Source organism: Canis lupus, chromosome 14 (assembly GCF_048164855.1).
Source record: "Canis lupus baileyi chromosome 14, mCanLup2.hap1, whole genome shotgun sequence".
Taxonomy (NCBI): domain Eukaryota; kingdom Metazoa; phylum Chordata; class Mammalia; order Carnivora; family Canidae; genus Canis; species Canis lupus.
In genome coordinates, this window is record NC_132851.1 from 9,894,618 (window position 1) to 9,908,078 (window position 13,461).

Genomic DNA, 13,461 nt, shown 5'->3' on the forward strand with positions numbered 1-13,461 from the left:
ACTGATGTTTGCCAGAATGGATTGATTTTTTTTTTTCAGGTAAAGTACTCTATAAAGTAATGACAGTTATTGATCTGGTTGGATATCTGACCCAATATGTCTAAATAAAAACAGTATTCTTTTCCCTTCTAAACTGACAAGGCTATAAAACTTAACATATAATTAGGTCCACTGTGCTTAAACACTACATGATTTAGTTTATCCTTGTTGTAACCCTAAATGAGAGGAAATAATATTGTTAGCTCCATTTTGCAGATGGGAAACTGAGACTTGAAAAGGCTCCAGGGTGCCCAGCTAACATGTGAAAAATCTGTTATCAAAATGGAGATCTAGATAAGTGTGAGAATCCATGTCCAGAACCATTATAACACATAGCTTTTTTCAGGACTCTCACCTTTCATACATTAGGTGAGGATGATGCCCACGGGTCTGGAAACTCCACACTAAGGAAGAAGTCAAGTTTGAAATTCAATCCTAATCCATCTGAAATAGTAAAGTTTTTTTTTTTTCAAGGCAAGTGGCTGCATAATAGTGGCTCACAGTAGAAATCATAAGGGTGTCACAGGTCAGCAGTTACTGAGGAGAATTTCAGAGATGCTTGTACTAGGTCTGGTTCTAATTAGTAGTTCATTGTGAAGAATACTAAACACAGACAGGCACTCAAAATTAAATGGAAAAAGAAAAGGCCATTTTATCCAATGAAAACCCTTTAAAAATCGTCCTGAATAAATTGTTGCATACCTCGCAATTTTCTCCTGGTGTTTATGACAGGATGTTGCCAAAGTTTGCCTATTTGGTGCCCAGCCAAAAGTTTCGCAATTTCCCTCTGATCTGAAAACATTCTTGTCATATTTTCTTTTGAGTCATCAACTTTTCCAGACATCATACAGTTGAGTCAATTAAAATAAAGTTAATTGGTATTTTTGTCCTTTGTCAAATTAAATCATTCCATATGGAGGGGTTTGCAGATTGCTGGAGATGTCTTTTGGGAAGGTGAGAGTTCAGAGGTGAAGGCCAAGAAACTGTTTTACTCCTTTGGAAATAATAAGTGATCTCTTTTTAAAAATAAGAAATGTCATCTTAAAATAATCTAGATGCCAATCCTTGGAAAAATAATCTTTTGAATTTCGTAGAGTTTTGCTTAAGTGTGCCCACAGAGGAATGTAAGTAAAACAGATCATCATAGAGAAATCATCCTGAAAGATTATTCTCGCTCATAAATGTTTAATCATATTATTTTATTCATTACATTCTTTGTTTAACTCTTAAAAATACACATATGGAACTTGAGCTAGTATGTGGTGAATTTATGTAAATTTTAGTTAAAAATATTCACATGTTCAAATAACTTCTTGACCTTTCTTATAAGGGCTTTTATATGGTTCTCTGAATTTCTTTAGATGGTTCTTTTATTCATCAAAGTAGTAAGCTACACTGGTAACTGTTATCTTGACAGCTTATTAACAACAAATCTACCATTTATTATATCTACCATGTATATGGTGCTGGAATACAAAATTATATATATATATATACCCTTAGCTTTATGAGGAAACCAGATAGGTTAGGCAATCTGCTCAAAGTCACAGAGCTTTAAGTGGGAGGGATTCAGCCCTTTCTTTGCATGTAAAAATTTGTCTTCTGAAAGCTCTCCTATTAATCCTAAATATAGTTCTCACGATAGACATAGGAGTGATTATAAAAAAAGGATCACTTGGTAATAAGAATTAACTAGAAGTTTTGACAATATAGAGAGATGCTAGGAGACTGACCTGTATGAAAAGAAAAGAAGAATGCAGAATGGGAGTTTTGTTGTTTCATTTTTTTTTAAATCAAGATGTCTGTCCCTGTGGCAAATGAGAGGTGTCCCTGGCTGCAGCAAGAAATGTGCAATAGAAAAATGTGCCAAAAAGAAGGCGGTAGTCAGTGAGGGAACACCAAGGGGCAGTTGAGGAATCAGGAAGCCTTTATCTCTCGCCAGAATTTCATTCCAATGGATTATTTTTATTCTGATCATCATTTAGGAATTTTTGGCACCGTTTTTTCTCTTTTTTTTTTTTTTTCAAAGAAAGAAGTGTAGAGTCCATCGTTAGATTCTGTACCCACAGAAGAACTTTACTACCTTTGGGAACATTTAATGCCTTGAAATTTTTCTCTCCATGGAATTTGTCTTTAAGGAGTATTTTTATTCATTACCTTTCTAAACTTTTCCTCAGTATGCGATCCCCGAAAGAATGTAAGCCTCTGACTGGTAAACATTCTGGAATACGACTTAGGATAAGATGTGGCAGACAGTGTGTGCCGTCGCGGTAGCCGCGATAGGAAAGGGGTGCGGAGTATCACGGATCCGGCTCAGCTCTCATCACCAAGCAAAAAGAAATTGAGATAATTTTAAGGATTTGAATTGGCTCATACTGCTCACTTTTCAAAACCTCCCACTGCTTCCCACAGCACCTGGAACAAAATCTCAATCTTAAAATCCAATACGCGCCCCTCCAGGGCAGGGCTGCGCCGCCCCCGTGACCTCCCTCTGCACCTGACGCTCGGGCTCACCTCTCCTCTCTCCGCAGCGCACCGGGCACCTGCCAGCCTCTGGGGCTCTCTATCTGTGGTTTCTGCATCTAGAACACTCTGTGCTCCGAGCTCCGGCCTACTTCACTGTTCACATTAAGGTCCCCTTACGGTCCTCTTCTATCAGCTGACAACTTTCCCGAAAATGGCCCGTAATCCCGCCCACTCCTTCTCACGTCCAGCCCGGCTTCGTTTTCTTGGTAGCATCTTTAGGTAGCATTGAGTTATTTCTGATTTTTGTAATAATTAAGTCTCCCCCAGAAAAATACAAACTCAGTAATGTGGAGAATATATCAGTCTTGTTCTCAGCCTCGGGTTGTACCAGGTTATAGGGTTACCTACTGCGCTCATTCACAAAGAAAGAAAGAGACGTTGCGGGATGTGGCTTCTAACCACCTCTTCACACGGGCGGGAAGGTTCATTGTCTCCGTCTCTGTGTTTTAGAGTTAGGGCCAAGAGAAAGAGAAAGCTTTGCCTTTTATCAACGTAATGACTGCCTTCTAAATTGGTACTTACTCTCCGAGTTTTTGACACAAGAAGGTCCTCTACCCAGAGGAAATATCATCCCCAATAGCACGTTTTTTATTATCTGTGACAAGTTCCTGAACTATTTTCTATATTATTACTGGGCTCTGCAGCCTTACCTCCTACTCTCCTAGTCCTGGCTTTGCTCCTGTTGGGGCTTGTTTATGTTCTGATTTCCTAAAATAATTCAGGGTGGTCTGCTATGTGCCCCAACTTCACTAAAATGTTAATATCGTTACCTCCTCCCCCCAGGCCACAAGTCAAAATTCTTTCAAGTGGGCCTCCGTACACCTTTCCAGATAAATACCCGTATTCGAGGACTTCTTGTTACACTAGTGCAATTAGTAACTCCACTTCTGGATATGCACTTAATCTGTGTTTTTGTTCTCTGACAATCTTGTCTTTCTGGACCGAATCTTCCATTGTCCCTGGCATGCTTGTTTGGAATATCTGCTGCTCAGTAATGCTTATTAACCTCTGGTTGGGGACGCTCCTTTTGCTTATCATTGGTTATTCCTTTTATTTTTGAGGCACCCTCCCAAAATGTGGGAGCAGTGTTCCTTTCTCCTTCCCTGTATGAGAGTTTCGGTCTTCTTTTTGGGAGCTCTAATTCCTACTCATTATTTTATGGAGGAAAACTAAGAGACTTCAGGCAAATAGAGCATGCGAAACTTGTCTTAGTGCTCCAGCAACCTGGGATGGAAAGGATGAGCAAGCTGTGTCCGCTGCTCATTATGTTGTGATTAGCATTCAGGGTATGACAGGATCATGGACAAGACCTCAATATTGTAGAAAAATTTAAAGAATACTTTAGTGAGTTTACTTATCAAGTTTCCATTCAACTTCATATCAGAGTGATCAGCATGATATTGAGGCTTTGACACAGTAGTGTCCCCACTGAATTGTTCATTCCTTGTCATAAAATGCTTGCTCTGTTTTTAGCTATCCGTAATGCCACTACAACATTTTCCACACAGTGGGAGCCCCATAAATATTGACTGGCTGGAATTTGGAATTTCAAGTGTCATAACTTAAGGGGTTATTGGCTTCTTGAAATTGCATCTGTGAACTACAAGTGTAGCTAATAGCTAAAACTGGACCTCTACCTTGAAACATTTCCATGCAGCTCCTGATCCAAGTTACACAGCAAGAAATTATCCTTTTTTTATAGCTCCAAGTCTATTATTTAAGGCCAATAAATAGTGGTTAATACTAGAGAAGTCTTAAATTTCAGGCGTGTTTCTAGAGACTAACCCTAATGATATTATTAAGTGGAGGCAAAGAAGTATTATTCGTTTTAGTCGCCCTCATTAAATATCCAGGGGAAGTGCACATATCGTGCTCCAGTAATGGTTTTGTTTGATTTGCCTTTTGCCTCCTTAAATGTAGAAAATGGCACAAAAAAATAGTAAAAACAGGTCTTTTCTTCTTCTTCTTCTTCTTCTTCTTCTTCTTCTTCTTCTTCTTCTTCTTCTTTCTTCTTCTTCTTCTTTCTTCTTCTTCTTCTTTTACTTTCTTCTTCTTCTTCTTCTTCTTCTTCTTCTTCTTCTTCTTCTTCTTCTTCTTTCTTCTTCTTCTTCTTCTTCTTCTTCTTCTTCTTCTTCTTCTTCTTCTTCTTCTTGAGTTATGGCTTACTTTTTAAATATAGCAGATTTTTGTACTTTAAATCAGATTTCAAATGCTTGGGGAGGGCTTGTTTTTAAGAATCATGATAAAATATGGCTCCCCTTAATGAAACTGGGTTATTATTAAACACTGGTAGATCTATAATCTGTGTCATTATAAGGAGAGGAACCTGAGCTTTAGATGGTAATTAAGTACGGTAAACTGGATAAAATTTCCTCCTCTAAAAGAATGAGAATATATATGACTTAATCAAGATCTAGAAGTTCAGTTCTTTTTTTTTTTTAAGATTTTATTTATTTATTCATGAGAGACACAGAGAGAGAGAAAGAGGCAGAGACACAGGCAGAGGGAGAAGCAGGCTCCATGCAGGGAACGGGATGTGGGACTTGCTCCCCTGTCTCCAGGATCAGGTCCTGGGCTGAAGGCTGTGCTAAACCGCTGAGCCACCTGGGCTGCCCAAAGTTCAGTTCTTTTTAAACTCTAACAACATTCTTTAGCTTCTGCCAAACACTGTTTTGTTCTAGGAATACAAATATGAATACAAGTTGGCCCCTAAAAAAAACCAAAAAACAAAAAACAAGTTGGCCCCTAGCTAGGAGTTGCTTACAAAACAGAGGAGTGGGTTCACAGCAGGGGTTGTATACCAGAGGTATCCGACACAAGCTTTGGATAACAGGGAGAAATATTAAAACTTCTCTTTCTGTTGATAAAATTTTAAAATGTGAACACAATAAGGAATAGATTAGTAAAACACGAAATGCAATAATATCCGATGCAAGGAAATTAAGACTCACTAATTATCCACATGGCCTCTGGTGCCTTGACTCCTTCATATTTAGTATGTGAAATTTTGAAGGAAGTAGAACATAAAAACAAATATCTATACCTTTGTGTATTGGTTAAAATGGCAAGACACTCAACCATACTTCACAAAATTTGCTAAATAAAACAATCAATGTTTAAAGGATTTTATTTTGAGGTTTGTTACTTAATAATGAAAAACAGAGAGCCAAATGCTTTTAAGGATATTCTTAATCTTCCTGCCCCAACAACAATGGCTAAAGTAACACACAGAAAATAACATAAAAATGTAGTTACGTATTTAAATGCATGCCTTTGTCATAAAATCATCAAAAGATGCACAAGATTGATACAGATGGATAGACTTGAATATTAGAAAGAAACCACCCAACTTGGGAATTTTGCAATGCAGTTGGAGGAAGGCACAAATGTTGCTAACATGTCTCAGCTGACAACATTTTCTCAATTCTATTTCAATAATGAGATACACAAAGAACTACTTATTTCTGTAAACCACCAAAGGAAAGATGTAGCAAAGACGATGCACTCTCAGCAGAAAATTATTTTGTTAATAAAAACAATGTTTTGCGGAAATAACTGTGAAGTGTAACCACTGATGAAGCAGCTGCTCTTTGCTGGAATTTCACAAAATATTCCAGAAAAATATTGAGCAGAGAACATTATTTTCTGAATCCTTTATAGGTAAGCTATTTAGGCAAAAGGGTACATAAATTCAGAAATGTTTGGGGCATAAACTCTTAAAGAATACCTTCTCTATAAAAGCAAGACATCTGAGATACAGTAGATAGAATCTTTAAAATACTCTGTGGTGAGATAGGGAGTAGTCATGAAAATCTTCTCTATAAACATGTCACAACTGAAGAGATAAAATACTTTAAAAGAACTTTAAAAAAAGTATTGTTGAACTTAAAGCTAATCTATGCACTTTTTCTACATAAAAGAGTATTCCCAATTTGTTAATGATAATTGGAGTCATTGATATAACTAATGGATAATTAAAAAAAAAAATCACATGCCTGTCCTAAAAAAAAAAAACCCTGAAATCCAAAGAAATATTTATAATGGAAAAATCATTTTTAAAAAGGATGCTGAGAGATTTTTCTCAGTTAAACAATGACAAAATGAAATTTTGTTCCTGAAAGTGGTATGAGTGTGTTTCCTCTGAAATATTAATTTCTGAACTTTTAAAAAATATTAGAAACATTTTTCCCTTGTTAAAAACCATATGTATAAAAAGCTCTTTTGGGCTTTGAATCAATTTATTAAAATAGTCATATGTATTATGACTGTATTATGATAATGTATCAGTTTACAAGGAATCCTGATCTTATGAGGAAGTTGAGAAGTTAGCCAAATTTCAACAAAAACACTTGCATAACTTATAAATGAGGTTGAAAAACAAGTTTATTTAATAAGTTCACTTTCTGATACCTTTGTAATAACATTGGATTTGCATATCTTTTCAAGATTTCTCTTTCAAATATCCCTGACTATCTTATCAATATGTGTTACAGTTTATTCATTTCAAAAGGGATCCTAAAAGATGGTAGTTAGATCTAGAAGCTGGTTCAGATTCAGGTTCAGTTTTGAGCAAGAATGCTTCATAAACAATGTTATTCAACCAGGAGTCACATGATACTGAGTTCTTTATTTTTATAGATGTTAATAGTCATTCCTTGTGTCCACTATTTCTTTAGGGGCTGCAAAATGGTGATATCATAAGTCTATCATTTTATAAAGAGAAGTATCTACATCAACTATTTGGTTATCCTGAGGAATAGTTTGTTAAGGATGGGTAGGATAAATGTCAGATTCTTGCCTTTCATTTACTATTTTTCAACACAATGATTTTGGTCCCTAGTATTGCCATCATGTACATAATGCATATGATATATCAAATACATCCCTACACATAATACAAAAGGGCAGAGGAACAGAAGAGAACTAAACTAGGTCAAAAGGATGGACAGAAAGTTCAACAGATTGGAACACAAAGAGTGTAAGAGAGGGAGAGGAAATGCTGAGATTCTTTCAACAAATATATATTTGAATGTGCAACAAGGTTGAGCTTTGTGCTAAACTTAAAGAATATGATAATTAATGGACAGAATTCCTTCTATCAGGCAGCATGATCCAGTAAGGAAGAAAGACTATCACAAGCAAGTAACTATAGTATCTTGTATTAGGTGTTTCTGTAGGTTTAAAAATATGGACTTTAGGGCACAGGGACGAGGCCACCATGGATCAGTGAAGATGTAATAGAAGAAATAATGTTTGAGCAAAGTCTTAAAGGATGTTCTGGGATTTTTTATAGCCCTGGAGACAGGGCAGAAAATGGAAGGCATTCCAGACAGTAAGACTCAAATGCACAAAGATGCAGGACTTGGGATGAGGGAGATTTCTATGTTTGAGAAATCACATTTAGAATAGTTTGGCTGGTATATATTTCTGGTCCAGCTCTCAGTTTTCCAACATCTCAGGGCCAGATGAAGAAGATAGGGAGGTAGGGGGATAGGGAGAATGCATGCCACAGGGGTCAATAATATGGAGCATGACTGGAGATGTGGTTTTTCATGAGCTTGACTCCCCATAAGTCTCTTGGACCACTACACTCTTCTGGGGTTGAGGAGCCCCCAAAATGATTGAGGTGACTTCCTTGCTGACTCAAAGGGGGTTTGAAGATAAAATTAAGTTGATTTAAAACATATAATGTATTATGTAATTATATTATTATAATATAAAGTATTATAATATTCCTTGCTTGTCTGCAAGTGTGAAATTGAGATTTATACCCATAATAGATACTTAAATTATCTCATTTGACTCTGACAGTGATACTAGAAAAGAAAAAAAAAGCAGGTAAATATTATTATTATCCATGCTTAATAACTGAGAAAAAAATTTCAGAGAGGGTAAGAGAATTCCCAGGGTAAATAGTGCTAGGTCACTGGTCTAGATCTAATGAATATCTATCTATCTATCTAAATATATATATATATATATATATATATATATATATATATATACACATTCAGTTGAGGTAATTATCTACAGATATTTATCATTTATTGAAGATTGTTTCTTGAGTTATTAACTATATATGACAATGTTTCACTGCACATGCACCATTTCCAAAACTCTAGATCTTTTTTCTGATAAGCAGAGTATTATTATACTCTTGGTTTATCATAAATGGTAGGCAGAATTCTGTGGTGGCCCCCAAGATTCCTATCTTGTACTTGCTCTATATAATCTTGCTATCTTGTACTTGCTCTATATAATCCCCCAAACTGTGAACGTGATGGATTTCACTCCTGTCTCTGACATCTAGACCCAAATTTAAAGGGTTCATGGGATTAGGTCAAGCCCATATAGACAATCTGCCTGGAGCGCAGCCAGGACCTGAGTAGGGCCTCCAGCTCACATCCGGCAAGGAAAAGGGACTTCAGTTCTACAATCTTGAGAACTTAATTCTCCCAACAATGAGCTTGGAGAAGGATCTTCCGTTCCAGATGAGAAAGCAGCCTGCTTCAGCCTTGATCTTGGCCTTATAAGACTAAGCAGAAAGCTCAGTGCAATAAGGCAGAAGGATATAACAGTTTGAAATAAATATTTTGATAAAATGTTTCTTGGGATAAATAAATAAGGTTTTTATGTTAGAAAACGATAAAACACACTGAAATATTTTAAGCTAAATACATGTTTCCCACTGAAAGCATATTGCTGAAAACCAGCTTGAGTTTACATTTAACCACTTTTGAGACCATGAAAGACTGAGTTACATGGTTTGTAGGACTAAGAATCTTGTGGGCCTATAATATTGGGAAGGAATAAGGGTGGAGCAGTAGATAGTTGGCAGGGAAAAGGCGATGGAGAAGTGAGAGGTACGCTGAAACAGAAGAGTAGACGAATAGGGTTGAAGTAGGCCACTGGCTTGGATCTTGGCCAATACAACCACTACATATAGAGTGCATTTAAATTGAGCACACACTAAAGAAATCTCGTGACTTCCTTAATCTAAACTATTCCAAGGTTGCAGTAGAAGCATCCTCTCCTGAGGAAGAGCAGTAATACTTGGCTATTCTAATTCATTTCACTTCAGGTTCACCTTCCCCTTAGAGAACTTCCCAGTCCCCATGGCCAACCCCCAAACAGCCTCAGGGATAATTATTTTTCACTGTTGTACGCAGTTTGGGTAGACATCCTTCTCTCAGTTTTCTATAGTATACTTGATTCTAGCCTGGCTTATTTAACAAAACCTCACAAACGGAAATATAGTAGTAACAGAAATAAAATATGGCAATTTAATCACTGCTCCAAAAGACCACCAGGTCCATCTGTCCCCACAGAGACTTCTCTGTGATTGTCCTTATTCAATCAGACTTTACCTTGTTGGTTGCAATTGTTTCTCAAGAAAGTACCTTGACACATGTAGACTTCTCTTGGTTTTGATTCTGCCAGAAGTAGAGCAGGAGAAAAGAATTTAAGGGCAAGTAGTTTATTTGGGAGGGGATTCCAGGAAATACTGGTAAAGGATTAGATCATAAGACAATAAATAGTAAGAGAATAAGACAATAAATGGTATCCTCTCATAATAGTTGCCAATGTGAGCAATTGGAGCTCGCTTCTGCCAGGGAATCTGAGAGACAGTGTAGAATACACATCAGAGTCACTTCGACGGAGGTGTAAGAAGCTGAGGGATTTGCCTACAAGTGTCTGTCATCTGTTGAAGTCTATTCTTGTGACATTAACTACCCAGTACTTCTAGCTTGCTCTGTCCGGGTGCTGAGCATGCTCTCCTGGCCAGAAAACAAACAAACAAACCATCTCTTGCTGGAGAATCACAGGTTTTTGCAATAAACATCCCTTTTTTTTGTTGAGGTAAATGCTGAGTGGCACCAATAGTGTCAGCTATGACACTTCTCAGAATCATAAGGCTCAGAGATAATCAATTAACAAATTTTTACTGATTCCTGTCTACACACCATGATCTCTCCAAGTGGCTCATTCCTACTCTTCACCTATAGTCTCACAAAAGCAATTCACCAAAACCTAACAGTCTAGAAGAGACTACAGTGAAGGCTTTTGTCTCTTTGTATAATAATGGAAGCTCCTGAATCTCCCTTTTCCCCTTTCACTGCCCCAAGAAACACTGCCACTCTGCTCTCTGGCTCTTCTGTCTTGCTTCTCTGAGCTCTAGAGTCACTATGAGTCACTAGTTTGGACATAGGCAGTTCAAAGATTATCAAACAGTTTGTTATGCTAGGATTCAGTCCTTGTATCTGTTTTTTCCTTAAACTTTAAAACAAAATATCTTTAATTTTGAAGAAATGTGATCCACATGATTCTCACTAGTATATAAATAATCTGATGTTCCTTTTACATGAGCTCTTTGATGTTTGGAAGAAAATGTGTCTTCATAATCTTGTTGAAAGCAAGAAAACATTTTTCTTAAGTTATAAACTCTCTGAAAAAAATGTTTTGGTAGATCATTTTGAGTTCCTGCTTTTTTCATTCATATGTCATGTATCCAACCACCCATCCACCCACCCAATGAACAAATCTACTTACAGCCTAAACTGTTTTAGTATTATGCTGGGTCCTAGAAACACAAAATAAAATAAGACACAGAACAAGAACTCAAGGAGTTTATAGCCTGAAACAGAAAGACAGTCTGAATAACCTGCCCCTTGATTGAGATCCAAGGAATATTCTAGGCACAATGTTAGGTTTTAGTAACATAAAACTAATAAAGTTTGATACCTGACCCCAAATAGTCATGATCTGGAACAGGAACGTATATGTTAACAGTTGACTAGAACACAAGTCAAACTATAAAAATCTTGCAACATAAGTAGAAGTAAAATGCTGTGGCAGCACAGAAGAGTGAGTATTGAGTTTAGGGGAATTTGGGTGGACTTCAAAGAGGAGGCAATTTTTCCTGGGCATGAATGTTCACAGGCACAAATCGTATAGACTGAACTGGGCACTAGATAGTGTGAAGTGACCTCGGTGTGGCAGTGTGGAGTTGTTAAGTGGTGTCATTCATTTCATCATTTTCAGACATATAGACATCAAGAAAAAGTGGATTAGTCGCCATGTTCATGATTTCCAATTTCTATTAAAATTTTAATAGCCCTTGGTACCAGTTGTACCTCTGGACAGTTAGTTCTCCCATTACCTTAACTGGGTTTTTTCAAAACTATTTCAAACACTATTTAATTGAACTGCATATTCTCTCATAAAGCTTCCTTTTCTTCCACTTCCTCTATAAAAGAGGCCATTAGGTGGCTGTTCCTCTAATGGCATTTCATTCTTTCCTAGTATTCTCTTCTCTTGGAAAAAGAGGTATTTCTCCTCCTATTTAAATGCAGCTTCTACTCACCCCCTCTATTCTTAACTCCAGGTATTCAGGTACCTGGAAGTGCTTGCTCCATCAAGGAACTTTCTGTTCCTCCTTTCAACTTCAGATCTTCTTCCTTACCCTGAAAAAATCCCTATCTTTGTTCTTGTTCCTCTAGTTCCCTCCCTATCTCCTATTCTCATCCATTTCTTTGAAAGTATTTTCTAAACCAAAGCTTCTTAAACTTTAATGTCCATAAATCACTTGAGGGTGTTGTGAAAATGAAGAGTCTAATTCAGTAGTTTGGGATGGGATCAGAATCCTGCACCTCTAATCAGTCCCCAGCCTATTATGCTGTTCTAGAGGTCATTCTAAATAACAAAGACCTAAACTTTAATTCCCCTCATGTCCTTGCCTCTCATTTATTCAGAACCTTCTTACCATCTGGTTTCTAACCCCTATGCCTCTAATACCCCCCAATAAAAAATCACCTATTTACCCTGGAATGCTAAGCCCAATGGACACATTGCAATCATAGTACCTCTCACCCACTGTGGGGAGTTAGGCATCCCTAATTATTAATGCAATCTACTATGATGTCGTTACCTCTTGGTTTTCCTTTTGTTTGACTAGCCACACTCCCTGTTTACCTGCTTTTAAAAATGTTTTTGTTCCATCCAGTTTCTATTCTACTATACTCTCTCTTGAAATAATCTCATCTAGTAATTTTGATTTCTGCTTGGATACTATAAAATCCAAAATCTTCCCCTTTAGTCTTGCTTGAGCTCAGATTCATATATCCAATTGCCAAACTTGAAACACTAACATCTCAAATTCAACCTGTAAAAGCTAACTCATTAGCTACTCTTCAAAACCTGTGGATCTTATTTTGGACATCTCTGTCCCTTTCTATTTCATTATTTAGGACAAAATTCTGAAATGATCGCCATCTCTTTCCCACCTTCCATCCAATCATTGCATTCTTTGGACTTTTTTTTTCCTCAGTATCTCTCAATACCCAGCCTCTCCAATCCATTCTGTCATTGCTGTGTAGATCAGACCCTTGTCCTAACAGGTTTATAGAATAGGGTTCACTGGCCTGAACTTTTCCAGTCTTATTCCCTTCCAATCATCTACTAATTACAACAGGCATAGTCTTCCTAAAGTGTGTAAAACCCTGCACTGTCTCCTTTTAACAAGAAAAAATGCCTAAGCTTAAGAACATGACTTCAAGTCCTTCGTTATCTGGCCCTATTTCCTGCCTCATCTCCTGCTACCCCTCTCTCAAAGAAACTTTATAGTCTATTCATAGTGAACCACCTGGCGTTCCCCATAACTCCATGCTTTCTGACATCTTTATGCCTTTGTGGTTCCTCCCTCCCAATAAACTTTTAAAATAAAGCTCTGATGTCATCTTTTTTGAAATGGATTATGTAAATCGGGAGGCCTACATGTTTCTTTTAATTGAAAAAAAGTATATATAAAATTTATTATTGAGTAGTACTCATTTTTGTCTTTACACATACTTACACACAGATAGATAGACCCAACACAATCTTTAGCAGACTTCATAA